Source organism: Heliangelus exortis, chromosome 2, assembly GCF_036169615.1.
Source record: "Heliangelus exortis chromosome 2, bHelExo1.hap1, whole genome shotgun sequence".
Classification (NCBI taxonomy): domain Eukaryota; kingdom Metazoa; phylum Chordata; class Aves; order Apodiformes; family Trochilidae; genus Heliangelus; species Heliangelus exortis.
Genome location: NC_092423.1, coordinates 61,717,684 through 61,738,050, shown reverse-complemented (window position 1 = coordinate 61,738,050; position 20,367 = coordinate 61,717,684). Strand labels below are relative to the sequence as shown.

Genomic DNA, 20,367 nt, shown 5'->3' with positions numbered 1-20,367 from the left:
TCATTGTTTTATATATGTGATCAATGTTAGCTGGACAGACTTAAGAAGCCACATTTGATCTGCATGACAGTTATGATTATCTGTGCTCTTTCCCTTGTATATCCAATTTAATTTACTGTGAATTGCTACTTCTAATAACATGGGGGGAGCTTTTCGAATAATATGAACAGAAGAATACTTGGAGATATAAAAGGGAAATTGCATGAAAAGAAGTATAGCTTTACCAAGGGTAGATTGTTCCAGACCAGTTTGGCAGCTTTATTTGATAATAACTGTATATCAGACTTTGTCAAAAAAGAAACATAATAGATGTAATGGATCTCGACTTCAGGTTCCACATAATCTAGCCTGAAGAAGATACAAAGATAGTGCTGTTCAGAAGCAACCTCATGTTGGCAAGACAGAAAGAGTTCTATTTGTTACAGAAAGATCCAGTGAAACTGAATGCTCTAGAGAGGGCTACTAGGATGTTCAGAAACATGATTTATTTAGCCTAACAAATGAAAACTGAAGCAAAGCTGACTCTTGGCATGCTCTCAAGGGTACTATGTTAGTAGCAAGCACAAGAAGAAGGAAGGAATTATTTAAGATAAAGGACATACACTTGCCATAAGAACATCTGGGATGGAAATAATGAAGATGTTTCTCACCACCAGAGAATTTAGGGTTTGGAATAGTGATCCAGTAGAAGCAGCAAGAAAAAAATCTGGTTAAAAGACTAGTATAAACTAACATGGTGACATTGTATTGTGTGGTGCTTATGTTAGCACAGACAGGACTCTGTAAGGAATGTACATCTGTTGCAGGTTTATATAAGCACCGGAGGAAAATGCTTTTTCTTTTTTTTTTTTTTTTTTTGTAGCTTGAAACTTTTAGCAGAGTTGTAACTACAACATTATACGCATTGGTTCAAGTGTCAGGACTATGTCAGCATTTTTTTACAGTAATTTCAGTAGATCAGAAAAGCATATGTCATACCCTACTGTTCAATGAGTATGAAAAATGTGATTTTTAAAGGTTGGGGTTTCTTTAATGCTGCCAATGCCTCTGAGATAATTTACTGTAAAATCAAGGCAGGACTAATGGGCTGCTTCTCTCAATATAGCATGAGCTTGAAAGCAGAAAAATCTAGATTCTGAAGTGCAGTAAGCCTTATTTTCATCTTTTAAATTTCTTTAAAGATATTTTTAATATATGTGAACATCTAATTATAGCTAAAGGTAATTTGTACTTCAATTATCCTCCCTTCCTGCTAGGTCGTTGGCACATGAGCAATCCCAGTTAAGAGTCTTTAGTCTGGGTGATCTCTGCCTCACCACACCTTTACAGATCTTCTGTCCTGCTCCCAGAAGTCCAAAGGTGAAAAAGGGTAAAGTGTGTATGTGTATAAACATGAAGGGAGGACAAGGAAGGACACATCTGCCCCAATTTACGCTCACTGGGCCCAGCCCTAGTGTTTATGCACATTGTTACATCCACACACAGCCCTGGGGTGAGCAAAGGAGTTTCTCACTCTGTTATGAAAGCCATTTCTTACAGTGCCAAAATCATAGAATCATAGAATCATAGAATAGGCTGAGTTGGAAGGGACCTCAGAGATCACCGAGTCCACCCCTTGATTAACTACTGCTGCAGTCACTAGACCATGGCACTGAGTGCCACGTCCAGTCTCTTTTTAAATGTCTCCAGGGACGAAGAATCCTGTGCCCATGAACAATTTGGTTGTTTTACAGTCTTCTCAATCTCCCTCTATGGTCTGCTCCTTCTCTACTCAGCCCCAAATGGCAGAAAACAGCACGTTCTACCCCAGCCTTAATGCTTTGCTCCCCTCAAGTCTGGGCACCTCCTAGGGCTGACTCTCCTGCTCCTTACTGTCCTGGTACTGCCAGACCTCTTGCTGGAGCTCTGAAGCAATAAGGCTCAGATTAACTGGGACTGGTAGGAAGCTGCAGCCATTTTGAGGGGAAAGAGGTAAAATGGAAGCCTTTTCTGGTACCTTGATGGCGGAGGTAACCTCTGCTCCTTTTCCATTCACCATGCGAGCCCCTGTCTTCCTGTGCCTTGTTCTGCAGCCCTGCACTGCTGGCAATGCCCTGTGCCACCTTTGGGGCAGTGACAGACATCTGCTGTTCCCCAAGTGCTGTTATCCTGCCCTTCTCAGCCAGCAGAAGACTTGCTGTAACTGAGATGTTAAGCTGTGGTGAGGAAATTAAGTGACTGGGGAGGTGCAGGCTTTCAACTTGCCTGTCCTCAGTTATTTTCTTCTTTGTTTGGGTTCTCTGGGAAGAAACAGGTAGGAACCTTCTTAAAAGAAGGTTCTTAAACTGGCAGCTTGGTAAAGCAGCAGAGGGAGTGTATATTGAAGAAACTAGAATAAACAACAAAACCAAAACAGAAGGTCATGATTCAAGCAAATATGCCAGAGGGAGCACTTGGAGCAGGCAATGCTTATTGCTCAATGTAGTCTGAAGTCCAGGCAGTGTGTGGATGTTTCTAATGAAGCTCTCCTAAAGCTGGGACTGGAGAGTGTGCACAGAGAGCAGACCACAGAGGAGGCAACGTGTTGTCCTTTGGAAAGGGGCACTAATGATTGTGCAGTAGACTGTAAATATTTAGCCATATAAAAAGTCTCAATGTTAGCAGCAGCAGTAGAGGCTTTCACACGTTTCTTTATTAAACAAATAAATCAGGCACTAACTTTTAGTGCATGGTAGCAGGTCAGTCACCATTTCTTACACAAAGTATTGCAGCTGAAAATGACTGTGGGAAAACTTCCTGATTAGCCCTGCTGGGTTTCTTTTTGTTGTTGTTTTTTAAGAAGAAAAAAGTAGCTGAACTTCTGAATCTAGTTTCCTGTGGAAACAAAGGTTACACAATCAGTTTTTGTTCTGTACCTAATAATTTTTGTAACCCTCTGGCAAAGCAGATTTTTACTGAAGTTGAAAGAGTGATAATGTTAGACATAATTATTTTTGAAAAACACTTCATCAACTATGGCATCAGGATAAGGGACAGAGAGACAGGTTACTGCCTTGACTGAAGAAAAGGCAAGAGGATCTCAGCCATTATATACTGCTTGCCTGCCAGCTGGTCAGTCAGCACACACGTGCTGACAGCAAGTATTTTTCTAGCTCCAGACTAATCTCAGAGTTTGTTGTCTCTTGGTAGTGACAGTGTCATTGGAGGCATGAGGAAAGCTGGGATTATTGTGGTGAAGGAGAAAGAGATGTGGGACAAAGGACACAAATCCGTAGGAAATCAGGCTTCGTTAGTTCTGCTGCTCAGGAACAACATGTTTCTCTAACAATAGCTTTCTGCCTGAGCACATACGTCAGAACCAGATTAGATTTCTATTTGCATACTTCCATACCTTTCTTGGGAATGCCGCCGGCATAACACTCCCCAATTTCCCTCTCTTCCTGAAGGCATTGGTCTCTCCTGGAGAGTAACTGTAAAAGTTACATCTTATTTCTTAATGGATTTATTACTTTGTTTACTTGAAGTCAGATGAACCGGGTTTGGTAACATCAAATGTTTGCTGCTTTTTTTAATCCTCTTGGCTCTTTGGAAACAATCTGACAGAGGGAACAAATGATCTGGATGCAATTCCGTGTTGTGCACACACACTGGGAGCAGAACCTGAAGACGGTGTTGTTGTGCAATATAAACAAGGCATAAATCTATCCTACAGAACCCTTGTAGCCGATGATGCAGCTGAGGGGGAAAGTATCCAATGGATTTCTGAAGTATAGAATAAGCCTGTAGCACTGACAGGAAGGACAGGATTTTTTTGTTTTCTTGTAAACTAAGCACATTTTATGTGTACTTGTTGAAATAATAAGCATGGGGGGGAGGAGGTGACCACAAGGAAACTTTTACAGACACTGTTCAAAAGAATGCTGTAGAATCCAAAGGAGTTTTTAATCTGCAGAGAGAGAGAGCAGGAACTGTTCTCTTCTTTCTGTCTTGTGTAGTCTAAGTCTGTATTATGCTTGTTATTATATCAGTGCCTCTAAATTAAAGTAGTGATGCCCAGATTCCACAGGGATGTGTGTCACAGAAATGCATGTGCTAGTAATTAAAACAGTTTTCAAACATTGCTTCAGATCCAGTCAAGAACCTTTTTATGCAGTTGGGTAATAAAAAAAGGAAGCCAGAGCCAAACTGGGGGGCAGCATTAATACATGACACAGCCATTGACACAACATGAGACCTTGTGTGCTTTTGTTACTGCCAGGCTCACAGGAAAAAAAAAAAAAAAAAAAAAAAAAAAAAAAGAAAAAAGTGTTTTCAAATACTAGGTAGCATTTCAGAAGCTCAACTTCTATGGAAGTCTGTCCAAACATAGCTGAATGTTTCCCCTGCTAACCACTTTGAAAATTCACTCCAAAGAATAACAAGTCATCTGGAAAGAAAATGAGATATAATTACAGTGAAACAGATATTATTAGATCCTACCACTGGGCAACTCAATATCTGGCCATTACTTTGTGCCTTTTCAGGGGCAAGTATTTGATGCTTCGGGGGGGGGGGGAGAGGAGGGGGAAAGGCATAAACAGGCAACTAAGCTGTGCTGCACTTCGTGGGGACAGTGGGTAGTCCTTCCTGATCCCCCCCATGGACATCAAGTTGGTGAAAAGACATACAGAGCAATTACCCTAATCACCATCTTAGAAAATGGGATTAATGATCAAACAGTTTTCCAATGTTTTGGCAAATCCTGTCTTAGTATTATTTGCCTTAAATCCCTCCCACAGCAATAAGCTGTGGAAGTTGATGAAATACAAATGAAAAAAGCACTACCTTTTTGTGTCCCTAGGGTGCTATAACTTGATTATGTCCAGCCTACTCTTTAGTAGCTGACCTAATTTCTTCTGGTGTTAAAATTTTAGAAGGAAGTTTTTGCAGGCTCTTTGTATACAATATGGATTAGTAGCCCAAGGTATCTTGAACAAAAAAGGAGATGAAAAATAATCTTTTGTTCCTGGTACATTGTTGGCTTAACTTAGCTGGGTGTGTCTGCTGGAGGGACAGAGGAGGCCAATTCTAAGACTTTCTGATTTTGTTCACCTTGCATTTATGTGTTCCGAGGCTAAAATAAAACTTATGTTGCATGTGTATGGTAGCTAATGAATTAGCTCCAGTCATCACCTTAATAACTAAGAAAATTTGCAGTGGGTCAAACCTACATTGGTACACTTATAATCTAGCAGCTCAGATCTACTTTAAAAATATCCCGCTCAAATTTGACATAAAGAGGCTAAAATGCATCCACTGGCAAGGCTTGCATCCCACTTGCATCCCAGTAATGTGGCCACGTGAGTCTTTGGCTGAACAAAGGGGATCCTGCTAAAACCAACACTTCACCCAGTGCAGCAGCAAACACAATGGGATTTGTCTTAGACAATTTTTGCAGTAACTTGCTACAGTCTGCTGATGTTTGCTCAGTCACACCTGGTCAAACTGGTTTACATTTTCTCCTGCCTCATCGTTTGGAAGCAATCCTTTCTCTCTCTTTCTCTTTCTCTCTCTCTCTCTGTTTTTTTTCTTTTTTCTTTTTTTCTTTTTTTTTTAATATATACATATATATTGCTGATGCTTACAGTTGTGCCAGAACTATTACAAAGTATACAGGTGGAAAAAATAGAGTGGGCTTCAAAGGCCTTGTCCAGAGTTCATTTTGAAATCACGTGCTTTTGGTATATGTTCATTTAAGCAATTAATGCCTGTAAGTATAGTGCAGTGATTCAGAGTCTTCCCAGCCCTTCCCTAAGTGGTTCAAGTAAATACATTTTTCTGTCATGGCACATGCCTAGTGAGAAATCAGACAGTGATTTTCAATGGCACAAGTGGAAACCTTTCCCCCTTGCTCACAAGGGGGAAAAGGGTGGCTTGCAGCAACTTTTAATCCAGGAATGCAAACTCTGCAGAGATGAAGTTTCTTGAATAGCTGTGAAAGCTGTTCTAATTTAGAGTGAAGCATTCTGGGACTGAAAAAATGGCACACCAGAGAGAGAGAAGGAGATCTGGAAGGACCCTGCAAAAACTGTGAATGATTAACCTAAGTTATTCTGCTAATGAGATGATGTTTTGCTTTGAGATCTACCCCTGTAGAGAGACTGTCACTTTGTCTTGGCCTATGTCATGGGGACAGGGTGGCCAGGATTTATTTTTAATGATCAGAATAGCTGTACACCTGCCAGGGATTGCCTTGGTTCCCTGCCCCAGCCCCAGTTATCTGGGAGAGTTACAGTGAACTTTTCCTTTTAGCCTTCTCTATGCCCCCAGACCCTGTTCTCCAGCCAAGCCTCTCCAAAACTCACTCATACACCCTCCAGGCTTTTCAGCTTCTCCACAGCAAGTCCCTCCCCCCCCCCAGCTTCTGAAGCCACTTTCTCTGGGCTGGGGCTTCCCTCCCCATGGCTGGGGCTTTCTGGATCCCCTTCCAATACAGGGGAATTTCTCTGTGCTTCCAGGAGCCCCCCTCCCCAGGGAGAGAGGCTTTCTTCTCCGTGCAGGCATTGCAATGCCATCAGCCACTGCTGAGGTGGTGTTTAATTTCCTTGTTTTATCTTTGAGCACCCAGTAGAGCATTTAGTATCTACAAAAATGTGTATATGGCATATCCTGTTACAGTGACATAACATACAAAGGGAGTAGGCTGGTGTAAGTCTCTTTTATACAGCTTATCAGCCTCCTTAAGAGGGAATTTGTGGTGTTTTAATTACACTGATGTAGTCGCAGCAATACATAGTTCTCTGTGTAAAAACTGGGTGAGAAAAATCTCATAGGTAGCAGAAATGCTGCTGGCCACATTTAGAAAAACCTTCACATGCATAAGTTCTGTTTCAGGTGTCCTGTTATTCTCTGTGCATGAGGGAAGCTCTTGTTTATAATGGGCTGATTAGTCATTTGACAAGTAAGCATGTTTACTCATAAAGCAACCTATGCGTGACTAAACTGAGTAACTACATAATTATATTTCTGTAAGTCAAGCCTTCTCTGCTGTGCCCTTTTCCTGGTGTAGGTTTGTTTTATTCTCCCCTGTCACGTCCATCATTCAATGTGCTCCTCTAGCACAAAGCACGGTGCCCAAGATGGTGTTTGATCACAGATCGGGGTTGGTAGGTTTTACAGTTCTCTTGTGCTGCTCAGAAATCAGAGGGGATATTTGTGTAAAAATTTGACGGAGAGAAAACTCAAGTGTATCCAAACTTTCATTCATCCTTACTCATTTCTTTAAGAATTAGACAGAAGTGTCACTAGAGCTTGTAGGCAGCAGGTGCCAGGACGGTGCTCGCCCCGCCTGTGCCCAGCTGGGACTGGCCCAGCTGGGCACAGGCGGGGCGAGCACCGTCCTGGCACCTGCTGCCTACAAGAGCTTTTGTGGGACTGGTTATCCCCCACAAATATGAGCATTCATATGGCTTATCATAGAGGTGGCAGAGCTACATCTACAGAGTATCACTTGCTAGAGCTCCAGGCTTATAAAATAACTTAATTTGGTTGGTGTTAACTGAGCTACATCCAACAGCTCTGTTGAGAGGATGAAGCTCTAAATTAGGAAGCACTAGGCAGAAATTCAGATGCACTATGGAACTGCTGGACTTGGCAAAAAAAGCTGTTAGCCTGGTGACTCCATCTCATTCATTTTCTTCCCTTCCCAGTGCAGTGCAACCACAATTTCTATCCCACATATTGTCCTTAAAAATATTTTACCATTTATTCTGGTGTAATCCAGACAATTAGTAAGTTCTTTACTATATTTCTGATTGCTTGGCTTTCATCAGACTCTGTTTATTTGTTCATTGTATTTTTTAAACCCTCAGTGGGGAAAAAACAACAAACCAACCACTAAAGTATTTTTCTTTTTAGTTCTGTCAGATTGTTCTTTGGTCATGATTAGGTGTTTTTTTCTTTCTTTTAGGCTGCTAAACTAGAATTTATCTCCAGTTTCCAAGCTAGTTTATCTAAGTTTATCTGAAAGGTTCAGGGTGGAGGGAAAGATAGCTTTCCCAAGTTTTATGATTTGTATTATAACTATTCAGGCAGAATGAAAAGAAGTATGAAACAAGGAGTGTCAACAAATTTCATGATTAATTTTTGCATCACTGATAAAGCAGAAGAAGAAATGCATGGCCTGAAAAGAAGTAAAAGTCATTAGGAGAGGGTGTGACTGAAGGAGGAAGAATATAAAAAATTGAATTATGGTAAAAGATGTAGTCAGGGAGGGATTTAAACAGGTGAGAAAATGGACAAGAATAATTGTACTGGCTTTTGGTTTTTAGCAGGGGGGAAGGGGCAATTATGGGCATCTACCATACAGATACAGGGAAGAAGAAAAGGGAGACAACATCCTGGAGTGCTGTGACTTTGAGAGGAAGGATTGCAAAGCTTGAACGTGGTCTGACTGCCTTGGGCTAGGACTGGCTTTGATTAGTCCAAGTAACAGTGTAGGACAAAAGGAAGGATAATGCTTATAAACAGTGTAGAGGAAGTGGTGTGGCACTTCATGGGGCTCATCAGAAGTTCAGCATCAGGCGTGAAAGGCAGTTTGGTGAAGACACTTCCCCCAGAAGATGTAGTAGCTAAAATGTAGGACATGATGGATGAAGGTACCAAGATAAATGCACATTACTGAAGCAGAATGCTGCCAGCATGGTTGGGTACTGTTCCACAGGGAGAGGCAGAAGAGAGAAAGCCTGCTGAGATTTCCACGGCAAACGGGAATGGAAAAGAAAGCCTCAGCTGTCAAAAGGGAGAAGTGAGGATGGAGTTGAGAAAGCCAAGGAAAGAAACTGTTGAGAGGAAAGATAAAGCTGGCAGCAAGATGACAAAAGTAAGAGACAGGGATCGGTGAAGATATAAATAAAGACAACATCATTTAAGGAAGCAGAAGTCACGAGAGCAACTTTGGTGGTGCAATGAAAGTTAAAGCAAAATGTCAGCAAAGCAAGACAGAGAAGAAAAGGGGATTGGAAGTACTTGCTGTATGTGAGTTGTGGTATTAGTCTTGGTGAAAGAGGAGCCAAGGAAATGAGGGAATGTGAATATTGAGAATAACTGCATGCCAGAAGAAAGTTAGTGGAAGCTTTGAAGGACAGAGATAACAAGAGAGAGAAGTGTTAAGAGTGTGTGATAGAGAAGTGGTGTAAATCTTAATATCTTTAGGAACTGGTCCATGCAGCCTCACACGGTAAAAAGAAGTCGTAGGAGAAAGAGCTTGCCAGCGTGGGTAGGGAAGATGTTCTCAGAGACTTTTCTTTCCACTGTCTGAAAACTGATGGATGTACATACATCCTTTAGTGACAAAGCTGGTTTTCAGATAAATCAGCAAGATGGAAAGGAAGAATTAAGCACAAGGAGACAGCTAAGGAAAAGGAGGGAAAGATTTTGGTAGAGGGATATGGACCTATCTAATTAGCCTAATTGGCATAATCTGTCATTTCCTACGGCATCACCAGGTCTCAGTATCCACTTTACAGGAAGTCTGTAATAAAAAGTGGGATGCAGGTCACTTGACAGACAGAAAGATATAACTGCTGACTTCTAAGCTTATGCCTGCATCTCTTTTGTTGAGGATGAGAAGCTGTGAAAGAAAAAACAGTTTTCAAAGTCAGGGTCAGCAGAGATAGCACATGATTTGCATTTTGCTTTATTAATGTGGGTTAGCTCAGCAGGGAAAGTCTAGAATACAGATAAATTATTTCATAATGGGAAAAATAGGGTCAGTGACTGCAGACCATTTTTCCCCAAGCAGCAAATGAAGCATTGTTGGTTGGGGGACCTGAAGGGGGTCATATGAAATTTCAGTCAGGTAATACAGATGCAGGCTGGACCAAAATGGCTCTGAATATTTCACTAAGGAAAAATTATGATGAAAAAGAGAGAGAGCTAAGTTTTAATACAGCCCTGCTCTAGAGTGCTGATGGTTACCTCATGGTATATTGGGCCCATGTATTTTCCCACTGTTTTTTTTTTTTTTCTGAACAGATCACAGAGCTGATCCCTGGTTTCTTGCGCATAAACCCTCTGTTACCCCTCTGTGGGAAAGAGACCTTTGGTAACCTGGCTCCTATAATCTCCCGAAACACAATTGCATCTCCCTTTACCCCAGGCTCCACATTACCTCAAGCATGGGTCTTGTCCTCCCCTTCCTATAAAGCAATACCAAGTTGCAGGGTACAGAGCATCTCTTAATGGATGTACGGTTGTGGAAGGAATTGAGCACACGAGTTTGAGGAGTGCTAGCTTTGAGCATGCCCTACTGAGGCAGCTAAAGGAATATACAGATCTGTGCAAAATAATCACTATCTGTGTGCTCTTCTGAGCTTTCTTTGAGCCGGGGCCAGTGACAGGCTTTCTGCTCTCATCCAAGTCACAAGAAACTTTTTCTTTAGTTGTGAGTTGGATCTCAAAGCCAAACTGATGTGCTGTGAAAGGAGGATTCTCTTTTCTGTTTCCCTGCTCAAGTTTTTTGTGACTCTGAGTGCACCCTCCAGCCTGCCAGACCCACAGGAGGATTAGACAGCTCAGCTCAGTTGATCTAATCATTATTCTCTGCCAAAAGGGGTGATGATCCCACTACACCTCCTCCCTACCTGGGTGCCCCTGCAGCTTCCCTTCCTGTTCCACTGGAGCTCATCTTGTCTCACAGCAAGCATTTCAAGGGACTTAAACTAGGAGGAAATTAACTCTGCACATGAGCAGTATTTTTGCTGGATTAGCTAAGTGAGCTGTCCCACCACAGGATCACACTAGCACAGCCTGGAAAAGGCAGGACTGCCCCATTCAGTGTCAGAGAGATGTTAGAAGGGCTTGGCTGCATCATTATCATCATATTGTACCCCATAGCACTGGAGAATCCACCAGTGCTGGACATGCTCCACATCTGAGAAAATTCTTTGATTCCATCAGGTAAACTCAAACAGGACTGATTTAGCCTCCAGCTATCTGACTTTCAGAAGATGTTCCCATTTTTGAATGGGAGCATTTGAGTTCTAGTAACACTTTGCTTTCTCATCTCTGGAAACTGTGTGAACACAGGCCTCACAGGTCAGCTCTGCATCCTCTGAGACATTTGTTAACACAGCAATTTTTAACCTTAAATCAGAATACAGAAATTACACACAGGCACAGTTCCCAAGCTGTCCCAGTTAGGCATGATGAAGCCCCTCCCACATCATGCATTGCTCTTTTACTGATTCTCTTGGCTCTGATGCAAGAATTTCATAACAGGGATAAGCAGGTACTGAATTGAAATTAATTTATGCCTATTTTGTATTGAGACTGACATATGTTTCAGTTTCCAGAACTATTATTAACATGCAAATATGTAAGGTATGCCATATTTTGTACTCTAACTTACTGCTGTAAATGAAGTAAGGGTTTTTTTTTTTATCCTTTGAACAAAGTTCTCTTAGAAATTTTGGCATGCTCTACCACAACTTGCCGTGACCTTACATTGATATATTTTGTGTGCATGTGTCTCTTCCTTTCTTCTTTACCTTCATGCTTTATCTTTTGACACAGAACTAAATCCAAATTTCAGCAGCCTGTTCCCAGAGCTAAGCAGCCACCCTACTGGGCTATTTTTTAATTCTGTGGGCCCTGACTCCTTAATCTCAGACAAGTTAAAAGCAGGACAGCATTGCACACCCTAGTCTTTTGCAATATATTAATTTCCTGCATGAACATAATCAATTTAACTTAGACACAATACATATCTAAGCTAGAAGATCTGATGGAATATTTGAGAATTGAGAACACCTGTTTTGTCTTCAAATGTAGTAGTTAAAAACTCATCTATCTAACTAAAGACATTACATTACATTGACTTGCACCATTGTGCTGCCGTACCTGGAACACACAACACAACTACTTCTGTAGTCCTTTGATTTGGTTTGGTCTAGTCTTTAAAAAGCAGAATAAAATTCTCTGAGTAAATAAATGTGCACATAGAAACCTTGCATTGTTATATAGTTTCTAAACCTAGCACTGCATGTTTATATTGAAAGAAAAATAGACAGCCCTTCACCGATTCCCACCTTGTAGCTCTGGGTTTTTTCTTAGACAGATACTCATATCTTTAAAGAAAGGAGCCTCCTTCAAGAAGATATGCTGTACAGGAAACCTTGGACTATGGGGCCTTTGCAGCATGGAAAAGTGGACACAGTTCAGACCAATATAGAAATTTGTTCAGTGATTCATTGTTCATGACTAAATGTTGGTTTTTTTTTTCATAGGATGATGGGAATGTTTAAGTAGCGGTCTGCAGAGGAATTGCTGCACACCTCACTGCCTGTGGCCATCCCACAGTAGGTGCAATGCTGATGTGGTCATGAGGCAAAAAATGAAAGGTGATTTACAGTGATCTGTACTCTCTCACTTGCAGGAGAACCCGTGCTTACTGCAGCAGTGCAGACAGTTTCGAATGAATGACAGCATTCCAAGAATCAGCGACGAACCCCATCACGTGGGCAACCCTCAGCACAGGAGCAGCCGGAGCAACGTGGTGAATAAGGAGGCTGATGTGATCCCTGGGTGCAGAATACCTCCTGTAAGAGTAAAGAGGTGATATTACAGTAACATTAAGGGAATAGCGTCTTGTTCTGCTGCCTACGCTTGAGAAAAATGATGTTGACAATTTAGGCTGCACAGTGGAGCAATAAGAGTTACGTGATACCTAAGCAAAGCTGATTTATGTTAGGAGACTTACAATCAGTCTCTTTAGTTTATTGAAAAGAAGACTAAGAGGGAACCTGACAATGAACAGTAGGCTGTGCAGGTTCTTGTCTGCAAGGGGCTCTGTCATCCTATGGACAAAGGCATGGCCACATCCCACGGCAGGAAACGAAAGCTAGAAATAAGGTGGATAGAGTACTTTGGGGTAAAGATTAATTAATTTCATCACAGGATTGTGCTTGGATCATATTCTGGCTGGACAGCCACAGGAGCCCTTTTGATTACCACGGCAAAGGTGTCATGAAATGTGTGCATGAATAATTGCAATTATATGCTACGTAAATAAGGCCAAATGCAACTAGCCCAGCTCAGGGAACTCAAAAGAGCTGAGTGGGACATCTGCATTTGAATAGCTGTAAAGGAAGGATTGTGCAAATCAAGGACTCTCTTGCTGCTATGGGCAATTGCAGGAGACGCTGGTTATGGGCTCCCCAAAAGCATAATTGCCCTGTATTCCTTCCTGTGCTCTCTGGTTCCACTTCAGGCTGTGAAACAATATGTCATTCATTTTTTAATTCCTCCTCAGGGCTGGATTCAGGGGTCATACATGTTGTTCAGAGAAATGGACTCCTGTGTTTCTTTCCCATTGAAATCAGTGAGTTTTCAGGCTGTCTTAAGATAAACGTGGAGTTCAGCCCTCTTTGAATGCAGCCAAGGAGCCTACTGATTGTGTCTAGGTAAAGAGCCAGTAGGGATCTTTCTTGCCTTTCTTTGACTTCACACCAGTTTATTCCACATTGTCTATTTAGACACTAAGTGCTTTAAAGTACAAACTGTCATTTCTATGGATGTAGTGTTCAGCACAGCTGAAGCCTGTTTTGATTGGGAGTTCTAGATGCAACTTGAATGCAGATAATGGAAATTATAATAAGGCTTGAATTACTGCTTAGTCTCCCATGCTGTATAGTTTGACATCAGTGCTGCTTTATCACTGCAAGCACTTACAAAAGCTACAATCTTTCTGAGAGTACTCATCAAACCCTGTTGTAGAAGGATTTTGTGCTTTGTCTCATGGCAAATGTTTCTAGAACTGTTCTGTTTCTTTTCCATGATCATCACAAATTAAGACCACATGGATTTCATGTGCTTGCAGAAGAGCAAAAGAAATCAACATATGCTGGAAATAAATAAATCTGAATCTAGCTAAGGACTGGAATAATTTAGAAATAATACCTTAAGCGTACAGGGGCAGTCAGTAGTTCCTTGGTTAACAACTGCCTGCTCTCAGATCTCTGTTCATAGCTCTAGTTGCTAGCAGATCCTGGTTGAAATTCAAATCAGTTTCAGCATTGCTGCTGTCTCTTCTAATTGACTCTGTCGATACACTCAGCTAGTGGGAGGGACAGAGGAGCAAAGCAGGCAGAAAGGACCGAGTGATTTCTAACACATGCTGGGCTATCCAGCAAAAAGATAAGGATGCAGGGGCCTGCTGCTGCACAAGCACCAGGATTCCCCGTGCCCCGCTGTGGAGCATTCTGTCAGAAAACCAAGAGCAATTTTCCTTTTTTTTTTTTTTTTTTTTTTTTTTTTTTTTTTTAATTTTTTTTTAGTGTTAGAAACACTAGGCCCAGACAGTGGTTGAAAAACCACAGCTCAGCTGGCAACGAGCACTGTGCAGCAGCGGAAGAGTGTGGAAAAATTCTGGCTGACTCATCTATAATTCATCTGGCGTCCCGGGGAACGTGCGCGCTGGGGCGGGATCCCTGGCACTCCTGCAAAGGGTGAGGCCTGATGCCCCGGCAAGGAGTGAGCAGCAACAAGCACTCTTCTAGCCAGGTAACCTGGCAGCCCCCAGACTGCTCTCCCTGTTGCAGCACAGCCCTGGGAGGACTCGTACTTCATGGCAGTGCTGGAGAAGGGCCAGCGAGGGAGCTGGCCCCACGCCCTGGGATAACACATGCAAGGATTTGAAGAATCCATCCCAGGCCCGTTCAACATTCGTATCTTGTGCACGTCTGACATAAACGCTGAGTGACTGTTCTTGGCATACAACCTCCTGCTGGGCTGTGTTTCCGAGGGCTCCGGGAGAAGGGCTGGCCAGGTGTTACTAAACCTTAATGACCTGTTCACGCAGAACCAAAAAGTAGGTGGCTACAACCAAGGGCAAAGTAGTTTTTAAGCCTGACCTTCAGCTGGGAGGTAGCTAAGCAACATATTCCAGATGAGGGATTTTAATCACACGATGAGGTTATTTTAAAGGTATGACTGGCCTGAAGAGACAAGCAGAAAGTCTTGTGGGCTGTTAGAAAGAAAAACAGAAGAAACAGGATGAATATGAGAGACTGTTTTGTGAAGCAGCCCAAACTCAGAGGAGTTTGCAGGAGAATCTTATGGAAAAGAATGGTGACAAGTAGCCAGGGGAAATTACACAGACTAATGAAAGCAGATGTTAATGACTTTATCTCCATCTGGGTGCTTCTGCTGCTGCCCAGGGCCCAAAGGCCTGACTCCCTCAGGACTGACTGCTGACACTGATTTTCTGAAGGGATGAATGAAATTCAGATTACTCAAAATACCAGAGCTGCAAAATAAGCTTGTAGGAAACCAGTCTGTCAACCATTAGTCCTGGGCCTGTGCGGTCAGTCAGACGGCTGAGGCAGAGTGAAGAGTTGAAAAGCACATACACACGGCAGTGCCCAAACAGAAGGGCTTAGGGATGTCCAACTGGACTGCAGATTGCCCCGAGACACCTGTAGATCAGGAGGGCTGAACACCATAATTCTTGCCACACAGGTTAACTTCCACCTGAACGCTCTGCTGGTAAATGTATGGAATACCTTGATAAAACTTCCAGGGTTATTTTCTTGTCTTAAATCTAATTACTTCGCAGTATTTCAGGCTTTTATATCTGTTTCCATCTTATGTTCTCCCACTGTTCCCGAGAGTATACTCCATTGCACAATTCTCTGTATTATTTATTTTGAGGCAGCTTCTAGGATCAAGAATTAATCCTGGGATTTGTCTACACTTTTGACCCTGGCCAGCTGTGTGACTTCTGGCCAAGTCACTGCACCTCTTCACCACCATTTTGCCAGCGGTAAGAGCAGGGTTATAACCCTTCCTTTTCGAAAGCACATGGAAATCTGCAGATGAAAGGCTATATAGTTCACAGTCTGTGTTTACACCAACAATTTTGTTGATGTAGTAGACTTACATACTATATTTTCCATTTATTTTTTCTACAGAGGAAAGCCTGACTGAAGACCAACACCTATCAAAGTGCCTATTAACCTCTAACAAAACTGGTGAAGAGACAAATTCTGAATATTTATTTTTCTCAGTCCATTTAAAAGAGGAACAACAGAAATAGAGATAAGCTTTTGAATTACATATTTGTGACCTACTTGGAGCATGTTTAATTGGTGCAGATTTTGCTCATTGGTTCTAATTTTTATTTTCTTTGTCTTTTCTCTCTCTTTCTCTGAGGGAATAGATACAACATTTCTTATGCCTGTAACTGCGTACCCTGGTTTCACCAAACTCCACGCAGAAGGTCTGTCAAGTCAGGAAAGTTTTCTGTAGTCTCTGCTTCTTCAAAAAATACCCAACAGCCAGATTAAATCTACCTTGCAGTGACTTTCCTATCATCAGATAGAGGAGATCTAAAGAGATGCAAGCTCAACAGCCAAGTAATTGTGCTAGAGATGCATGAGTTAATTTGAAAAGATGTTTCCTGTTTCACCCTTATGCTTGATCATGTCTTAAAAAAGAAAATTCATGTTAGTACTAGATACATTTTTTTTAATACCATCAACTATGGGAAAGGTTCTTGCAACTTCATAACATACATAGTGGTGATACTGTACAGTAATCAGTTTATCTTACCTCTGAAGTTCACAACTGGAGTTCGACTACATATCAAAACAATTGTCCCAAAAGAGGGATTAGTCAGATTACTACTGTCTTGCCGTTTCTCTATTACCCCATGTTTATTTCCTCAGCTACACACTTCGTAGCCCAAATATTTTGCATCCCTTAGTAGCAAACATTTCCATTCCTGTTTAGATACGAGGCCCTGGCTTTGATACCTGATACACTAAGCACCAATGTGAAGTTAGAGTTACCAGTCAGAATCCACAGGAGTTCAAAATCCTGCTAGTACAAATGCAGAGGATCAGGACTAGGACTTCTGTTTTGGAGCTGCCAGTTAAGAGATTTTTGCAGCATTTGGGTTAATGCTTTTGTCCATCACCTGACCCCCAGTAAACAAAGGCAAAGCCATGCAGTGCCCAGTATTTTAATGTTTGTTTTAAGGGTATCATCTTGCAATGCCAAATGCAAGAATTTGTCTTATGCATCTGCTGATTTTGTAACCAAGGCACTGTTGGTCAAATTGTTTTCCCAAATGCTTCATAACCGTGGGAGAAAAACATGAATCAGAATGCAAGTGGACAGAAGCACCACAAAAATTAATATAACTCATTTAAGGTACAGGATACAAGATAGAGGAATCAAACTGGAAGCCAGTTGAGAACATCTCTTCTACCAGGCACTCAAGTTCCCTCAAGGAGGATTCTACCAGCCCTTGAAACCTAGCTGGACTGCTTCATCTCGTGGAGCTACACCTGTAGTGTAGGCAGGGTGCAGACATTTTACCACAGTCAAACCATATGCAGCTTGGTTACGCTTAGCTGTGTTCTTGGCAGCACTGAAGAAGTGTGAATTACTGAGGGTTTTTTTCGTGTACGTGTTTGTAAAAGGCACAGTACTGGATGTTCGACATCACCAAGAAGCCAAAATAAATACACTGTGGTAATGACTTTCAGGACGTGGAAGAGAATGTTGTATCACTTAACGATAAGTAAATAAATAGAGTAACAATTCAGGCTTTGCTGATTTGACAGTGTCTTTAAATTCAATACGTTAGTAGATACTTGGCCCCTTCCTACCATGCTTTTTAACTTCTGCACTAAGCATTTGAGGGCAGATATTCTACCTGTATAGTGTGACCTTTCTTCTCAGTTAAAAATTCAAGTATAATGTCAAAGTTGAACAGGCTCAGAAACTATACAGGGTTTTGATAAAAGACAGGGCTAATTCTAGTTGTATACAACCCTTCATCCTCTTCCTATCCTCCCTTGCTTTTAGGACCTTGTATTAAAAATTGTCTGTCAGGCAGCACTGATGTCCATCTTTGGTACCACCTCTTGACAAGATGCTGCTGGAAGTCATCGTTACCCTTCTTTTCTTCAGAAACATAGAGAACCCTTGGTTGCCAAAGCCCGAAGACACGAGACCAGATAATCATCATTTGGCACTTCTTGCTGGCCAATTTTTTAATACTGTTTTTGAACACATTTGTTACCAATTATTCATTAAAAAGGAATTATTAGGTCCTTGTTACAGTGGGGGTGGGGGGGTCGGGGTGGGTGGGTGTCCTAAACTTTTCCTGCACTGTTGCTCCAGCAGTCTTTGCTGATTTTTGTCTTCCAGTTCAGATCAGTCCTGCCTGAGCCAATACCAAGCTGTAAGCACAAACCTGACCAAGGAACATTTAGAAGACTTATGTGGCTGTGTTTTTATACTCTCTGTGGGTAGAAATGGTTATATTATTTATTTTTCCTGCATTTTTCACTGTGATTCCATATTCCTTCTGTACATAAGACTTTGCCACCTTTATTATAGATCATGTTTCTAGCTAAATTGATAGTTTGGATTAAAAGTTTGAAAGAGAAGTTGCTGCCTACTCTGCTATTAATAGTATCACTGCTTTATATAACTACATGATTCCCATACAGTGGATAAATTATAACAGACAAATAAGCATCTCTGCCCACAAGGAACTCTTACTTCTGCATAAAAAGAGATGAAAGGATACAGAGCAGGAAAATTGATTCCAGAAAACAGACTGAGGTTTGGAGGGTAGAGGGAAAATGTTGTAAAGAAGTATCAAGTTTGCAAAAGGTCAGATATCATCCTAGAGGTGAGTGAGGGGCAGTCAACAATTAGGTCCAGCATTAATGTCTCATACTACATACAGCAGGTCCTGGATTAGCAGTGAAAATAAATGAAGAGGCTATTTTTGCTACAAAGGGTTTAATCCTGCAGGTGTATTTCCTCTTGCCCAAGATCTGTCTCACCCTTTCCTGTGAGCCAAGGGTGACATGTCACTGAGTCACATCTCACGTCAGCTGCACCACATCTTCAGCAGCTTTTGGTCCCACCTCTCCAGCATTTATCCACTGCTACTCCTGTTCTCCTTGTTCAAACACTATGCTCAGGCAGGGAAGTGGGATGGTGAGCCAGGCCTTACCCACTGCTGCTTTTCCTGCTGGGCCACCTGTGTGCCAGGTTGGGCTGTAGACACAGCTGGGCTTTGTGCTGACCAGGCATGTCCTGGTGCCACCAGAGCAGTCAGGAGGCAGAGCCTAACAGCTCACTCAGGACCCACAGGGCCAGGTAAAGACCCTCGTGCTAAACTGCATCAAATAAAGGAATTCATGCTGGAGCTAAAGGCTTTGGAGAGCAGAAGCATGCTTTGAACAATATGCTGTCTCTAGGAGTCAAATATCTACAAAAAGAAATCACTTAAAAGCAAACAACCCCCCCACAAATTAAATCTAAAATGGCATCAATTTGAATTTCCCATACAGACAGTTTAAAGGAAATATGTTGTTCCTATAAAAATATTGTAAGACCATTAAAAAGGTTTCAAAATCAAGCTTCATAATACTAAATACGTTACTCTGAATTAGGCTTTGCAGCTTTTACTCTTTCTCTCTGACTGCACTTCTACCCTGGTAGTCTGTGTTTGCATGCTCACATATAACTTTTTCCAGAATGCAGAATGCTTGATTAAGCAGTAACCAGTTCATCTCTTTTTTGTCAATGGGGAGCAATATCCTCCAGGTACCCGTGTTTCTCCGTTAACCACCGACAGAACCGAGTCGAGAACTTATCTAAGATACCTAACAAGATGGTCAGTGCAGTGATTCTTGCTTTTATTACTGACACAGAATGTTTGTTCCTGATGGCTGCACTAGATTTGTTCCCAGCAAAACTCACCACCAGCTGATCCACGACCAGTGCAAGCCTTCAGCAGAGAGAAATTGTAGTGTCTGATAGGTTCCAGTACACTTCCACAGTGTGTCACTCACTGGCCTGTGTGGCCCAGGAACCTTATGTTAATCAGAACATGAAGCATGTACCAGTTCTTGCCTTTCTGCAGCCTGGCAAGAATTTCTAGAAATGGATTTCCAGGTTCTTCAGAGTCTCAAATGAACATTTTTTAAAATCATGAACCCTCATCTGAGAATCTAGGTGGCTTGGTGCAACAGACAAGAAAAATCTGACTTAATTAAGCTAAGGACAGGATTCTTCATATGTGATTTGTATTGCTCTCACTAATGAGCTGGTTCTCCAGTACAGCTTCATGCTATGGGTTAGGGAGAAGTAATGACCTTTTCTACAAGATATGGCCTCCTATAGACTGTGCTTTTGTAAGGGTTAGTTTAGAGCTGGGGGAAAATGCTACCTGCCATTTGATTTTAATATGGCACTTGAGTGTACTTGGGAGGTACTAGAACTGTGCTCTCAACAAGACCAGCAGCTAATGGTAAAACCCTATATAAAAGCAGCTGTTTGTATCCACAGAGTTTTGTTAAGTTGCTTGGCACATCAACA

At 41.8% G+C, this 20,367-nt stretch overlaps 1 protein-coding gene across 1 annotated transcript in view; it reads right to left on the bottom strand.

Moving 5' to 3' along the window:
• Nucleotides 1-5,082: 5,082 nt before the first annotated feature.
• SIRT5 (sirtuin 5) overlaps nt 5,083-20,367 on the bottom strand; it is a 79,636-nt gene continuing 64,351 nt past the window's right edge. The window contains exon 10 of the mRNA XM_071736369.1: nt 5,083-5,092. The gene's annotated coding sequence lies outside the window, so the exon portion shown is untranslated. The remainder of the gene's footprint in view (nt 5,093-20,367) is intronic.